The sequence below is a fragment of the Sorex fumeus genome, unplaced genomic scaffold, assembly GCF_029834395.1.
Source record: "Sorex fumeus unplaced genomic scaffold, SorFum_2.1 ptg000048l, whole genome shotgun sequence".
Taxonomy (NCBI): domain Eukaryota; kingdom Metazoa; phylum Chordata; class Mammalia; order Eulipotyphla; family Soricidae; genus Sorex; species Sorex fumeus.
This window is the reverse complement of record NW_026606105.1, coordinates 3644423-3657939: the sequence shown is the minus strand read 5'-3', so window position 1 is coordinate 3657939 and position 13517 is coordinate 3644423.

Below are 13517 nucleotides of genomic sequence, written 5' to 3'. Positions count from 1 at the left end.
TTGTTCTCTTGCCACAGACTTCGTCAAGGTGTGCTGGATGGAGCAATCTTCCGGTATAACACACGGACCTAAACTTTCAGGAAGGGAAGGACCCTCTGTAAGGAGGCCGATGGATGGGCTCGTGATATGTGGCAATTCATGCTTGCAGGAATGAAAATCAAGTCGAGACTGGCTATAGAAAAAAACAGTCTTAGGTGGGCGACACCTAAGGGAGGTCCTCTCTGAGAAAGGGCCACGACAGCTACCACCTGCTCAAGCTGAGTGAGACCTTCAAGGCTCAGGGGAGGACAATCAGGCCCAGGGCCATGTCCAGGGGCCTGGACACAGATGTTGAGCACAGAATAAGCCCTGACCATGACCCCAGAGACTCAGAAACAAATCTTGAAATCCAGCGGCTTTTGGTAGAAATGAGTGTGGACCCCGCAGTAGGTTATTGTTGCCGGGCCACTCCAGAGGTGAAGAGGTGCTGTTCCTACGCCTGCCCCCCCTCGGCGGCTCGGTGGCTGCCATTATCCAGAGGCCACTGGACAGTCAGGTTTATGCCCTCAGTGATGAGACACTGGGCCTCAAGGTCATTTCTTATTGATCAAAGGATCTGTAAAACAGGAAGAAATTACAATAATAAATGTATATGCACCTAATGAGAGACCAGCAAAGTACTTAAAACAACTACTCATAGATTTGGAAAAAGACATCAATAGCAACACAATACTAGTGGGAGACTTCAACACTGCTTTGTCACCTCTTGAAAGATCAACCAGACTCAAGCTTAGCAAGGACATACTTCATCTGAGGGAAACAATGGAAGAAAGGGACATAGTAGATATATACAGGACACTTCATCCACAAAAAGCTGAATACACATTCTTCTCAACCGTACATGGAACATTCTCCAAGATAGACCACATGCTGAGCCACAAAACATGCCTCCAAAAAATTAAGAAGATAGAGATTGTATCGACAATCTTCTCAGACCATAATGCGCTGAAATTAGAAGTAAATCACATACAAAAACAGAAAACTAAATCAAACACCTGGAAATTAAACAGTACTCTACTGAACAAGGAGTGGCTTAGACAAGAAATCAAAGAGGAAATCAAAAGGTTCCTAGAAACGAATGAAAATGAGGACACGAGTTACCAAAACTTATGGGACACAGCAAAAGCTGTGTTAAGAGGAAAGTTTATATCTCTACAAGCATTCCTCAGGAAGGAGGAGCGAGCACACATAAGTAACCTAACCTCACAGCTTAAGAGCTTGGAGACGAGATCGGGCACGTTCAGGGTGGTATGGCTGTACACGACAATTTTATTCACTAGGGTGAGTAAAGACTGCCTCTGAAAGTGAGTTCAATGATCACGATCACAATCACGACCATCCTGTTGTTCATCAATCGCCTCGAGCAGGCCCCAGTTACGTCTCCTTCATCCTAGCCCTGAGATTTTTTTTTTAAAGTGCCATATTCAAGGCTCTTTCAGGGTTAGGAGAATGAGACCCATCGTTGTTACTGGTATTTGGCATATTGGGTACGCCATGGGGAGTTTGCCAGACTCTGCCGTGTAGTAGGTTACATTCGGTAGCCTTCCAGTTTGTCCAAAGTAGGAATGAGATAATAAGATGTCTCCTGGCAGCGAATGCAGCTGGGATTGATGGGATGCTCAGCCCCTGCGCCTGACTTTCCTCGCCGGAGCCCCTTGGAGGGTAGCGGGTTGAGTTTCCCTCCCCACCCTGACCAGGGCTCCAGCAGCTGAAGACCACCAGAACCAGCCAGCACCATGCTGAGACCACTCTCCACAGGCATGACGGTACCTGCAGAGGAACACAGGCATGCGGGTCTGAAGGACTGAGATCTCCAAGCCTGCTCGAGTTCAATGGTGATGTGAAAATGTCTAGAGATCTGAGAATAGAAATGCCTTTGTCTAGCTCTCAAATTTTCTTTCTCTTCTAGCCTAATGTTAGACATATTTATTGGTTGGGTAAGTATTAAGACTCATAATTAATATTAGAATGTCTTATAAATATCACCAAGTGTGGGGTATCTCCATTTAAAAAGAAAATATTGGGTAAGTAGTCTCTAATACACCCTGGAAAATCACTGCAAAGTACTATTTCAAATTATGGAAAAATAGTTTGAAGATGAATGATTGTTGTTAAGCTAATCATGCTTAGATGTTTTCTTATTACTTTTACTTAAAACTCTTGCAAAGTCAATGCTTCTCAAATTTTAATGCTCCTCCAAGTAACCTTTGGAACAGCTCAGAAATATTTAGATATAGTAGGTCTGTGCATCTGTATTTCTAATATTCTCTTAGTGTGGTCCATGGACCATTCTTTAATTATTAAAGTACCACATTATATAGCGTTGGAATGTAAATATGCATGTATAGTGTGAGAAATGTTGATATAGATTATCAATAATAATTCACAATCCTGATTGTGCTTTATACGTGTTCAGAAAATTTGCACAAAATAATCTAATGTTTCGGTTCATTATAGACTAGAACAGATAAACGGGGTATGGTGAAATAGAACCCAAGTAACCGTATATTTTTAAAAGATAAATCAAAGCATATGATCAAAGAAAACAGAGATTTTTGACAGCAAAGTTATGGTTATCAAAAAGCTGGAGGGATGGGAAATAAGTAAAATGTGTAAAGAAAGTTAATTGTATGGTAGTTAATTGAAGTAGACTTTTGGTGATGATCATAGTGTACCATACGTAGGTGAAGTAAAAACTTGGCTATGCTTTTGCAACTCATAAGACCTACAGTACTTCCCAAAATTGATATTAGTGATTCCATGAATATCTGGATATTTGAAAGCATTTCTAATATTAAAACCAATCACTGTAAAGCATAAACAGTACTGCCATCACACGATAGAATAAGCTTCATAGTAGTTTATCTCACAACCTCTTTCCATTTTTGTTTGTTTGAGTGCTTCCAATTTGCAAACTGTCTTTTTGGTGATTACACAGAACATTCTTTTTAGTGAGTGAAGAAAAAAGCTATTGCTTTTGTGACTCATTAATTGTATTCCTGTTATTATTGAATTTTGACATTATTAACCTTAAAAGGTTAATAATGGATCTCAAAATTTTGTTTCATCCTTAAGCATATATCATGAATTTTTATTCCAGCATACAGTCCTGATTCTAAAGGCAAAATATTTTGTTGTCTCACCTGCATGCCTGAGGTATCATTAGTTCTCTTCTCTCAGCTAGACTGAAACTATTTGTGTAATCAGCAGGCAGCTAGGAAGCCCCACAGCTTGGTCTCTCTCTCTCTCTCTCTCTCTCTCTCTCTCTCTCTCTCTCTCTCTCTCTCTCTTCCTCCTTCCCTCCCTCCCTTTGCTAGTCTCTCCACACTCTGATTCGCTGCCTTGGTCTCTAGTCTCTCACCAACTCCCTACCTTTGGGGGTAGCCACACCCCATCTGGTGGCACAATCAACATATCAAAAGTCCTTCCTGATTACCCATCAGGCTCAAGGGTGGAAATACCAACTAGGGGTGTTTCTCCTCTTCTTAGTCCAATAACTTAATTAAAATCTTAAATGACATCTGAATTGTACTTCTCATTATTAGTTATTTTGTATGGACAAGGTAAGAAATACATTAAGCTTGTAGGGTGGCTTTCCTAGGGACATATCAATATAGATCTCAGACTACAGTGCTCAGACCAAATTAATCTTTCCTAATCCAGCTGTTATTTTTTGGATCGTGACAGAATTTGTCCATGACCATACTCTTAATGTACAGTGAAGTATTATGGCACTTTTGCCATTTCAATGCCAGGGTAGCTCACAGCTTGCCCTAGGTCTATCCAGTCCCTCATCAGAATCCTGCTTTTGGGGTGCTAGGAAGTAAGGGAAACTAAGGCTTATGTCAAGAGAACAGATGCCCAGGAGTGAATATCATTCAGAGACAATTAATTCCCAAGTTACAAAAGCATAGCATTAGCTGTCTTTCTGTCTCTTTACAAAAAGGACTTTACTCTGAATTAACTATTAGCCTGGCAAGCTACCGAGAGTATCTCGCCTGCACAGCAAAGCCTGGCAAGCTACCCGTGACGTATTTGATATCCCAAACACAGTAACAAGTCTCACAATGTTACTGGGCCCACTTGAGCAAATTGATGAACAATGGGAGGACAGTGAAAATGACAACTATGAAAAGGATTTAAGGAGAAGAGAAAAGCAATATTTACAGGTTAAGAGAGTCTGATTAGGAGAATAAAGGTAATTGACTGGCTGGGGAAGCAGAGAACAAAGAGATTACGAGTAAACAGAGGAGTGGGAGCACTGTGATGGGACTAACCCAATAAACCTAAGCTCCCTGTGTCAAGGCAGAAAAGATAAACCAATATTATCCTACATCTTCTAGTACTGAATGAATTCTCTTCATGTCTAAGGAATGCCTGGTCTGTCCGATCTTGTTGAGATTTGTTTTGTGCCTAACACCAGCCTTTTGTTAAATACCAAAAGGTTACTTCCTCCCCCCACCCACCCACACACAATTTTGCATTCATTTTTCAGCAGTTTTTCCTAAGATGCTGTGTTCAACAGTCACTCCAGCGACTTCAAACTTTATTGGTAGCTTCCCTTTAAGATCCCTTCACTCTCTGCTGTGCGAAATTCTCCCTAGGAGGGAAGTCAGTAAAATATGAGACTTAAGTATGGATTTAATTTTTCAAGGATAACCTTTCATTGCTATCTATTGACAAGTGTCTGGTATAAATCTAATACCATTTAACTCATGAAAACTAAAAAGAGATTGTGGTATACACATATATGTGTGCAAAAACAAACACACACACATATATATACATATATATATACACACACATATATGATCTAATAACACCAAATATTAGCCAAGTGGCATGACTGCTGGCCAACTTAATGAGTGTGGAAAGGTCAGACTGCAGCTGAATCTCACAAAGACAATCAATGTTCATGAGAAAAGAACTAGTTCCTCACGTTCCATTTGCTCTCAACCTAATAAACATCTCCGAATGCAGCAGTTATGTATACCTGGGTTGAGAATTCAACATGATGAACACCTTGGCATCAGAACGGCACAGGAGGAAGAGAGTGGCATGGAAGCCTTCAAGAACATCGAAGAAGTTGTTACGAGGATGAAGAACCTCCGACTCTTGACACATCTTTTTGGCTCCACCATTCTCCCTGCACTAACATATACCTCAGAGACCTGGGTCCTACAAAAACAGGATGAGCACGCTATTCGGGTCTCCCAAAGAGGAATCGAAGGAGCTATGCTTGGAGTATCACATTTCACTCAAATGAGAGAAAGAACTGGAGTTATGACATCCCTCAACAATCGAGGATCAGGGATGCTGTCTCCTTTGCGAAGGTGTCGAAAATCAGATGGACTGGACACGTAATGAGATTTGGAGATGACCGCTGGACTAGAGTCATTACCAATTGGATTCCACAGGACATCAAAAGAGCGCATAGCTGCCTACCTATGAGATGATCAGACTTCTTCATTAAGACCCTGCATGAACGGTTTGAGGATCTTCGTGTTTCTGGAGCGAGCAAATGCCACTGCGCTACACTAGCATGCAACAGGGATGAATGGAGATGTTACTGGCTCCTGATCGATGCTCAACGGGATTACGAGTGATATAAATGATATAGTGGGGTGCGGGGGGAGGTTGTCAACCCCATCAGTATTTAGGGGTTATCTCGAGTGGTGCTTGGGGATCATATGCGGTGTGAAGAATCAAACCTGGATCAGTTATCTATAATGCAAGCAAACATTTTAACCCCTCTACTATCTCTCCAGTTCCTTAAAGTTTTAAACAATCAATTTTCCTGTTTTTTTTTAATTTTTTTATTTTCTATATGGAAGATACCATGGCTTTTTAATTGCCAAACTACATATTTTGTAATTTTAGTATAGCACAAGATTTCCTACAAGAAATACTTTCCTGCAAGGAGAAACCATGATGGGAATCCTGTGAAAGTGATATATCTGGGGAGAAGAGGTAGGGTAAGGGTAAAGTAAAGCAAAAATCCGATTTTGGCTAGCTCCAGCGTGCTCTCACAAGCTCTGGAATATAAACTTAACCTCTAAGGGAGCCAGGTTTATGTATCCTCATTTCAGCCAGTCCTTAACTTATTCTGTCTTGGGAGTATGCAGGTGCGTAGTTTTGGGAAAAATTATATAAACTCCTATGGAGGCTTGTTCTTAGCTATTTGAGAGAAATTTCCTACTAAAAGGGGTCCCATTGAACTTTTATCAGCCAGCATACATCCTGCTGGTGAGGGGAAACTGTGGAAAATGATGCACCCATTACTTTTGGAAATTAATGATATAATTTTTAGATGTAGTGAACATTAGCAGTCTACTAAAAGCAGCCCAAAGACAGTGTTAGTGGACTTTTATAAGAAAATGAAATTTCAGTTCTGAACTTGTTTTAGAGAGTTGAACTTATTGGAAAAGGTCACTGTTACGATATATTCTGCAAAATACATTTTTACAGGTCTCCTCATAAGTCCCAGTTCCAGTCAGTCTGATAAATTTTTAATTATTCAAGTTGAACAACGGGAGGACCGTGACTTATACATATTTATGGTGAAATGTATGAGGGGTAATCAATAACAGACTTTAAAGCAAAAATTGTGATAATATATTAAATTATGATAAAACTATGATGGAAGTAGAAAAGAAATAAAATTTAAAGAGGAAAGGAACAAGTAAAGTTCTATATATTTAACGTAGAATGCTACCAGAAGTTTTCCCAAATAGAAAAGTCTTACAAATTGATATTTAGCCCCAGAATGAATTTCAACAACCTTCACACACTTCCCTCTTAATGTGGTGGGAAGATGCCCACTGGTTGGATGGATGTTTGAATATTACCTGTAATGAACTCCTGTGAACTACTTTATGAAAATAAAATGTTTAAAATCATTAAAAAATTGATATTCAGATTATTTTCCTTAAAAATGCCAAAAGCTTAAGAGACAGTACCGTGGAGAAGCTGGCTTCGATCCCCGGCATCCTATATGGGTCCTCAAGTACCGCAAGGTGTCATTCCTGAATGCACAGCCAAGAGAAGCCCTGGGCATCACCAGGTGTGGCCCCCCCAAAACAAAAAAAAAACAAAAAGCCAAAAAATTATACTTTGAGAGTCTATTGTCTGTACACAATAGTAAAATAATCGTTTCATTTGTTTGTTTGCAATAAAGATTTTTTATTTAAAAAAATAAAGATGTTTAGTAAAGGCTGAGCAAAGACCAAACTGATGTTGGGGATTTTGAGGCTCCAACACAGTGGGAGAGGGCTGGATGCCCAAGGCCCAGGTTCATGTGGGAACTCTAATGGGAGAGTTTGGAGGAAAGAGGACCTGAAACAAGGACACTGCCGAGAGGAAAGTGCCAGGGTCAGAGGCTCTGTGAGGCAGATAGATGGAAAGCGCAGACACAGGGGGTGTCTGGGTTCCTGAGAGAACAAAGCCAGACCCAGGAGGCAGGGCTCCAGGCTTGGAAGGGGCGGGAAGGGAGGGCAGGGGAAGCTGAGGCCTAGGCAGGTAGAGAGACCACCCAGGCCTGAGTGGGGCAGGGCTGGTGGCAGCCATGCATGGGGTCCCCTCCCCCGCCCGGGACCCTTTGTGACTCCTCAGGGTTCTGTGATGTCAGCAGAGTGTATATAAACGGACCTGCTGCTTTCTGGCTCAGTTGCCACAGGCAAGCGATTACTGATTACTTCTCTGATCTCATGCGAATGGAGTCTAACTCTTATTCTCCCATAACCCCTCAACCCCTGCCTGAGTGGCTGGTTTTCTCGCTTGAGGACCCGTACCTCTCCGGTTTTATAATAATCCTCTTTTTAATTTTGCTGAAGAGATTTGTTTCCCGTTTGCGATCAAGGAACAGCACCAGGTAGAGTCTGGAGACGTCCTGGGGTACTGAGGGCAGGTTTGTTTGTAAGAACCAGACGGGGCGTCTGGCCAGGAGAGAGCATCAGTCCTCTTGCAGACGTGAGGGACAGGGCGAGGTGTTCCGGGGGACCCAGTTTACCTCAGGGTCAGAGTCTGTGAGGGAGAGCCCCTCCAGCACTGTGGGAGAAATGGCTGTCCCTGTGGGATCCCAGGCCCGGGGAGAGTACACGCTTCCCCCCTGACCTGCGGTCAGTGACCCCACGGGACAGGGGTGACTCACACAGGGGCCTCCATGGGGGCCAACAGGACAGTGGTGACCTGAGAGACCCTCAGAGGGCGCCCAGGGCCTCTGTGAGGCAGCACAGCGCACAGACTGGTCAGGGTGCTGCTGGCACCAGGGTGCGGCCTGACAGGGACTGAGAATGGGGTCAGCGTCCCTGGAACTGAATCAGGCGAGAGAGCTCAGCCCCAGCGTGCAGTTCCCTGCAGGAGCCCAGGCCTGGGAGGCTCCTTGAGCTTCGGAGAGGCCCAGGTCCTCATTCCCCCTTTCTTCTCAGCACTGGAAGGCTGCCTGGAGGAGGAGAGGCTCTGCGCACACCGAGGTGAGGGGGCTGGCTTTCCCGCCCGGGCTCTGCCAGGGGACATTCCCTGTCCTGGCCATCCGGGCCAGGCCACAAACTGAAGATGTCCCTGTGGACAGCGGCCCCCTGAGGGCATCGGAGGAGAGTCGAAGGGAGACAGGCAGAGCCTGAGACCTCGGGGGTCCCACTGAACCACGCCAGGGTGGGAAGCAGTGGAACTGCCCTCCAGGTGGGCGGGGGACACAGGACAAACCACGTTTCCCAGGAGAGTGAAAGGTAGGTCCCTGGAGGACACTGGGCTCTGGGCTCCCGGAGCTGGTGTGTCCGGCCTTTCCCTGCGAGCAGTTGCCTCAGGGAGCCTGGGACACGGGCTGGGCAGGTCTTGGGGCTCGGACAGGGCTGGCCGGGAAGCTGTGCATTGCCCCTGATGGACCTTCCTCCCTGGCAGGAGCCCTTCTTCACCGCGGGAGAGCCTTAGGCCAACCAGGTGACTATTCCCCACGTACCCAGCCACCTCAGGGCCGAGCGCTCCCATGGGCACAGTGCAGTGAGCCTCGAAATGGGGGTGGGGGGAGGACCTGGGAGAGGGCAGAGCTACTGTGACCTCATGGACCTGTGGGGGGGAGGGGCTCAGGCTGTGGGGGGTACCGGGGGTCTCCCACCCATGTCAGCAGGGGCCTCTACTCTCTCTTCCTGGCTCCAACCTTGTGCCCTGTGTCCTCTGCAGACAATGGCTCCAGCCACAGGACCCCCGCCGCCAGCATATGCCTCTGTACCACGTGCCCCCGTTTTCTGCACTCTGGGGACGAGCTGCACAGCATCCCTGCCTCTTCATGGCCCCTGCTGCCCCGGGCGCCCAGCAGCTGAACTTCAGTAGATCCACCTCTCTAACTGCCCCTTGGACACAGAGGGCTTCTCTGTATGGACTGCTCCACCCTGGCTCCAGGTTCCTTCTGGGAAACAGCCACTTAGGCCGCCCTCTGACGCCTGAAGTCTCGCTGCTGCCACGTCAGCGCTCAGGAGTCGGCCGAAGAGTCGGGGGCGTGAGGCAGAGCCCGGCCCAGAGCACCCAGGGGACCCTGTGTCCTGCCAGGCCCCACGGCGTGTCCTTGTGCCCATGGGCCCCAGACCACCGTGCAGACCGTGGCCTCCATGTCCCGACCGAAGTCAGCGTGCTGTTCCTCTGGGGGGCAGGCGTGTGGGGGGTCAGAGGCCCAGCAACTCTCCAGATCGGGGTCCTTCAGGTGTGGCAACAGCTCCCCGAGGCTCTGCCATCTCTCCATGGCGAGGAGTTGCCAAACCCAGAACACGACGGGGCTGCTCTTGTAGTCCGTGAGGACACTGACCATTCACCTGCAACACAATCTGACAGGCCCCCGGCCCCAGCAGTGTATATACCATTCATGTTCTTTCTCTTCGTCTGCTCTGACGAGCCTCCCGCAGACGGGAGCCCACCTGAGGACGAAGACTACCTGTACGTTCCTTCCTTCGATCTGGGAACACCCCCTCTGAGTCTCCCGGGGGTGCAGCAGCCAGCCTCCCCCGCTGTGAGCCGGGCCTTCCCCCAGGACCAGCGCCCCCAGGGGGCCCAAAGGCAGGCCAGTGCTACAGCAATGCACAGTGGCCGGGACGGGCCTCATGGACAGAGGAGGAGACGGTGGTGGCCCTTTCGGGGTGGACACAGGCGGGGACGGAGCCCAAGCAGTCCCTCGACGCTCTCCAGTGCAGCGCAGCCGCACCGGAATGACAGCTTCTGGAGAAGACTGCAGCGATTTTTATGCTGCTCGGGTTCCCAGGAGAGCGCTTGAAATACTACCTCCTGGAGTCTCACTTATCAAAATTAAAGATAAAATAAAATAAAAATGTTGAAAAAAAAATAGTAACTCATGACTGCGCGGCCTTGGTGGACTCGTGGGTGGGGTGGGCGGGGGGATGGGGTTGCGTTCCCCACAGTCCCCAGGAGCTCCTGGGAAACTAATCGGGTGCCACCCTCCTCCGAAAAGGGTGGGTCACCGCTGCCCACAGCGTAGAGCCCTCTGTCCCAGCCCACCCCCGCCGTGTCCTGGAGCCTGTGCGGGGGAGAATCAGGCGCAGATGCTCCCGGAAGCAGCATGTGAAGACGGGGGCAGACGTGGACACGGGGTGTGCGTCAACGTCTGGGCGTGGAGGGGGAGCACAAAGGCACCTTCTCTATGGGACACTGTGCGTCGCCCTGGAAACGCACCCTGAGAAGTGACCCCTTCCCCAGGACTGTCTTTAGATCCACAATCTAGAGCAACACTGTTGGGGAGTCATGGTGAGCCAGGGACACTGCACCCCAGGGGCTCCCAAAGCAAGGGGGGAGAGTGAATGTTGGGATGGGAACCACAGCAAATGAATGCATCCCGAGGACACCAGGTCTCTGCCTTTCTCTTCCTCTGCACCCTTAGCTCCCCTTCTTCCAGCTTTACCCACGGATGCTGGTGTGAGTGTCCCCCATAGTGGCCAGCTGTCCCTGGGGCGTGTCCCTATATGGGTCTTTGAAGGTGAAGATGGTTTGCAGGGACGTAGCCAGGCACAGCCTCCCCAGCTTCCCCCAAAATGGAAGTACTTAAGCAGATGGCAATCAGATTAGACTACCAAAATACTTTAGATTTTTAAATATCAAATCAAAAGTTTATGACTTCCTCCAACTATCAAACATCAATTTTTAGTGAGAAATGTTATTGGTGAATGTTTTGGCAAATTTTGAAATTTTGGTATAATATGGTGAAATATAGTGATTCAAAATCTGCATCTAAGATTTCCATTTATTTCAATGTACTAATGATTTTGCATGGAAAGACATATTTGAAAAGGAAATTTTTTTTGGAAAGAAATTCTTTATTGACTGTACTAAGCAAAGATATTAATTTTTAATGTCAACTACAAAGTATACATGGACTATAATTTTTAATAATTCTAAAAAAATTAGTTTTCCTAGCTAATTAGGAGAGTCTTTTAGTTGGTGGATAGGGGATACACCCAGCAGTGCTCAGAAAGACTTCCTTTGGGAGGCCGAAGTGGAGCCATGACAGACTCCACTTTCAGACCAAAACTCAGCAGGCCTAAGTCTCGGTTTCCCCCATCAGAAAGTCCCGACTTCCCAAAAAACAATATCACCCTGGGCAGATAAACCGCCCTGTGGCAACAGCCTATCAGAGTAGGGGGCATGAGCAGTGCTGCCCAGCGAAGTAGAAGAGTGGCGTCACAGGACTGGACAGGGACCAGAATTGGACCCACATCGCCAGTTCCTAGAAAAAAATGCTGCTATGTAACCCAAACCTATATAAATGGTTTATAATTCAGAGTCGGGGTCCTTGTCAAGACTCCACTGCGTTGGATGAGACTTGGACCGTAGCTTGAGCTAGCAATAAAGGGGCCTTGCATTTGTGCCCTCGCGTCCAATCTAGTCAATGTGCGAGCGAAACTCCCTTCCCAGGACATAACACCTTCTGGCTCTGTGCTCAGGGTTCATTCCTAGCAGTGTTTATAGGATCATAAGGGATGCCAGGGATTAAACCGGGTTTGAGTGGCACCCTCCCTGATGTGCTCTCACTTTGGTCCCAGAAGAGTTACCTGAGTCATAGACAGAGCCTAACAAAAATTAATTGTGACTGTGAAAAAATAGGGTGGTTGCTAAAGTAAAAATACAGAGGCTGGGAGATATTGATGAGAGTCATCATTTTAGTACTATGAGAACTGGAACACTGCTGCTGGTTCATGTGGTGAGACATTGAAATGGAAAGGGTTCTTGCAAGTACGTGAGTCTGGAAATGTTTATATGATAATGGTCATCTGGCCATAAAATCCTATTAATTATGGAAATAGTTCTCAATATTAATATTAATTAATTAATTAATATTATTAATTAATTATATTAATATTCTAATATTAAGAACTATTTCATAGTTCTAATTTCCTAGAGTTGTCTCAAAAAGTATTTCCTCACTATTTTAAAATATCTTAAACTTGATGGTAATTATGATTAATTTTTTAAAAATATATCTGTTAGATAGCCAAATACTGGAAATCATGTCTTCAAATTAAAAACACTTTCTCTTTCGGGGCCAGAAAGTTAGGGCTTAAGATGCTTGTCTTGTATGTGGCTGACCCAAGTTTGATCTCCAGCAACACACATGTCCCAGAGCACCACCAGCAGTGACCCCTGAGCACAGAGCTACAGTGAACTCTGAGCACTGCTAACTGTTACCCACGCCTCCCTTCCCTCACCATCTAGAAGAACAAAAAATTGTGTCCTCCACTTACGAATCCATGATGTTTTCAAATAGATCTTTTATCATTTCTAATTTAGTCAATTAAAAATGATAATTAGACTTAAGATTTGTGCTTCCTCATTTTACTGGAACTCAAGATGAAAGATGCAGGGATATTAATGGCTAAGGAATGTGTCTATGTATGAAAATCTCTACAAGATATACTTAATAACCTAGAACTTCCAGTGATTTATATTTTGGATGGTTGAACACATAGAGACAAACAATATTTTATGTGATCCAGAAACATAAGTAGAAAGAAACTGAGGACACTTTGATGATTCTTACAGTAAACATTTGTTAAGTATAGTATCTTTCTCATTTTTTAGATAAGAAAATAAACAAAATCAGACACATATAGTACTCTATTCCTGTAACAGCCCTGATGGTTTTGCATGCCTCCTGTACATCAGAGGCTACTGAGTAGACATACAGTCAGGATATATAAGCAGAAGATATTGATTTTTCAGATTAATCCATCAGCATATTAGAGTCATAGGAGTAGAGAAGATAAGCAAAGTGTGTTGAAGAAAGTGAGAACCCCACAGGCTTCTCTCATAATATAAACATTGAAATAGGAAGGAAAGGAAAGCTCTTGAGAGAAATGCCACCCTAAAAGGGTGGCAAATGATGTTGGTGTAATCAGTTATGTAACAAGAAAATGTCTTAGATATTTATTGGTAGTTCTAGGAATCAAAACAATGACTTCACACAAGGTTCTACTATTACTTAT